This window comes from Pediculus humanus, genomic scaffold (assembly GCF_000006295.1).
Source record: "Pediculus humanus corporis 1103172107689 genomic scaffold, whole genome shotgun sequence".
In the NCBI taxonomy this organism is placed as follows: Eukaryota; Metazoa; Arthropoda; class Insecta; order Psocodea; family Pediculidae; genus Pediculus; species Pediculus humanus.
The window spans coordinates 3,747-7,295 of NW_002987296.1; the positions used below are offsets into that span (position 1 = coordinate 3,747).

At 23.1% G+C, this 3,549-nt stretch overlaps 1 pseudogene; it reads right to left on the reverse strand.

Annotated features, from left to right (window-relative positions):
- Positions 1–1,052: 1,052 nt before the first annotated feature.
- Positions 1,053–1,654, reverse strand: Phum_PHUM302600 (annotated as a pseudogene).
- Positions 1,655–3,549: the final 1,895 nt, after the last annotated feature.

The window sequence follows — 3,549 nt, forward strand, 5'->3', positions numbered from 1 at the left end:
AATATATTTCTTTTATCTTTTTTTTTTTTAAAACAATTACATAAACGAACAAAAAACGCTTCGGCGAATTTAATTAATATCAAAATTAATTAATTTTTTGTTTACATAAAAAAAAATAAAAAACAAAATTCTATCAAATAATAATAATAATAATTAAGTCAACGAGACGAATGGACGGAAACGTCAAATATAAATATATATATATATAGGTATATTTATGTACTCTCACACGCACACACACACACAAAAAACATAAATAATTATTTATACATAATTTTAATTGAGAATACTGCTTTTGCCAGTTTTTTTTCTTACAAAGTTGATAAACAATTTTCTGCTTCAGGACTTTAATTTAAAATGTGTCAAAATTTTACAATTATTATTATTATTATTGTCTGTTTGTCTGTCTGTCGGCTTAAATAAAAATGTCAATTGGAATATTCAAAAAATAATTATTATTATTATTATTATTATTATTGTTTTTGTAGTCAAGGCCTTTAGGAAATTTCTCAAGTCACAATGGATTTCCTGTTTTTTTTTCTTTAAATCGTCACATTAATGTATGAGAAAAAAATATTTATCGATATTTTGTCCTTGACCATTTTTTTCTTTTCTTTTTTTTTTCTTTGTAAAGGCACACTCATATGAAAATGAAAAAAAAAAAAAAAAAAGAAAATTCACATGATGATAATAATAATAATTATTATTATGCTTTGCTTTCCTGTTCGATTGTAAATCTTGTTTGTGATTCTTTTAAAAATTTTCTTTTCTTCTTTTGTATGTTGGCTTCTGTAAAGAATAAAACGCTGGAAACAATGGAAGCAACACATCCGACAACTGCAAGACCGAAAGACCAACCAAAATAATTATTGGCATGTTCAGGCATCCAATTGTCTGTATTACCCAAACAGGCAAATATAATGACAGCCAATCCTCCGGATAAACCTGTTGACAAGTACATATTTTTTAAAATTATTATTGTTAAGTCTCTCTCTCTCTCTCTCTATGTATGTATTTACCTGCGCCCAATAACATGAATGCAATTATTGTTATTAATTCGACAAATCTTGTTTGATCCGGACCACAGCATAAAAAGAAAAGTAAAATAAAAATAGAGAAATCATGACTCCGAGAAATGATAAAGTGTAGAAAAATTGTGTGGCAACCATAAATGCTAAAAAGAAAATTGTTGTTTATCTTTACACTAATAAGGATATTCATAATAATATTAATTCTAATGTTTTTCATTATAGGCGTCCCTTTTATATATATACAAACATTCAGGTACACCTTATATGTGTCACTTACATGGTAAAAGGTAACCTCTTATTTGATCATATCCAGTCGTAAATGGATCATAAACCCATCTACATCCAACGAAAAATCTTTTTTGATATTCATCATGAGGATCAGGTAAACTCCTAACAAAAAAAAATTAATAATTAATTATTTAACGGTCAATCGTTTTAAACGATATTTTCGTTAATTACCTAAAACAATGAGTCCACAATCCCATTTTTTCAAGTTTTGCTCCAGTAATTCTATAATCGCTAACGAGCCAACTCGGAGAACAAAATGCAACAAATGTCGTCACGAGAGCAATAACAAAAACTCCAACCGCCCAATTTCCAGCTAAACTTCTTTTCTTTGCCATTTTTTTTTATTAATTATTTTACAATATCGATAGATTAACATGACCTGAAAGAAATGTTTTGTTTTTGACAAATTCTTTTACCATGCTGAATACCACAAAAATTTTATGTTGGCACGAAACGAATAAAAACACAACCGCCATTACAGGCACGATATAAACAATATTGTAATAATAATAATTAAAACGAAAAACAAAAACTTGAGAATTATTAAAAATCGTTTTTTTTTTTTTTCATTAATCGTACTTACAAGTTTTAAAACATTTCTTTTATAGATTTTTAATCAAAACTAAAAAAAAAAAAAAAAAAAAATGTATTTTTTCTTGTTTTAGCCGACGCCCCTTTTGTAATAATAATAATTGTTAAAATGATTTCTTTAGTTAGGAATGCAAATGCAGGCTCAAATCACGTGACATGTGGCGCTCCACAGCGAGATCTATATTAAACCTACGCAGTTATGGCAGTTAATTCGCGCGCGCGTCCATTAACGGTTCCAATGGATTTTATCAGTTAAAAAAAAAAAAAAACTTTTCACCAAAAGTAAAAGTAAAAGCAAAAGAAGAAAAAAAAATGAAATTATTGATTTTATGCTAATTGACACTTACGAAGGTAAAAACATTTTTTTTTTTTCCATAACATTAAATTTTCATACGTAATTTATTCACGTTTATTATTATTATTATTATTATCATTTCAAAGGGTCATTGTTGTGTTAAGATTTGTGGAAAAAAAAAACTTTTCTTTTTCCCATCGTATTTAATCGAAAAAAAAAAAAAAAAAAAACTTGATTCAAATGTAATTTTTATTTATTTATTAATAAAAAAAAAACAATAATTTAAAATAATATTATAAATTTATGAATGAAATGAAATTCGGGCGTTGGGTCGCCATGTTTGTTTAGCATTTAGCACATAATTTTTTTTTTTCTCACAAATTTGCCAATTTATTTATTTATTTATTTATTTATTTAATCAAATATTGCTTATTCGATTTGTTAAAATGTTTTTCTTTTATTACATAATAACGAAAGTTTTATGAATGCGTTAATTATTATTAACAATGATGTTAATTAGTTTTTTTTACAAAATATTTATTCTCAAGGTTTTATGTAAAAACAATTTAAATGTATCAAAATAGAAAGTATTATCATCATCATCATCATTTTTTATATATACATAATCATAATAGATTGTCATATCAATTAAAAAAAACAAAAATACAACAAATTTATTATTATTATTATTAGTAATTTATTATTATTATTATTATTATTATTATTTTAAGTATACAATTTTTCATTTAAAAAATAGTACAAAAACCAATTTATTATTATTATTATTATAAATTAAATTCAAGTATAAAAAATGTACAAATTCAATAATATTAATATTAATAATAATAATAATAAAATTAGTTTAATTACAAAATATAAATTTTAAATCCAATGAAATACAGTCTTGATATCACTACATAAATAATAATAATAATAATAACAAGTCTTTTTATTTATTTATTTATTTATTTATATATAAAAATAATTTTTTTTTTTTTTTTTGTATCACAGAATCCTAAAGATATGATTTTTAATAAGCATAATAATAATAATGATAATGATAAAGGCAAGAAATTTAACATTACAATTAATTAATATAAACAAATTCATGTAAATTTTATATAACAATTACAAATGAGTAGGATTTTTAATAATAACATTTAACAAACAATTACATATAAATATTAAATCGTTATTAAAAAATTGTTTAAAACAAACAAACAAACAGAGCAATTTAAAACCCTTAAAAACAATCCAAAGAAACAATTCCACAGGGAAAAAGGGTTTTACTTTCAAAAATACAATTTGTTGTTTTAATATATTTATATAAAATATTCGATTAAA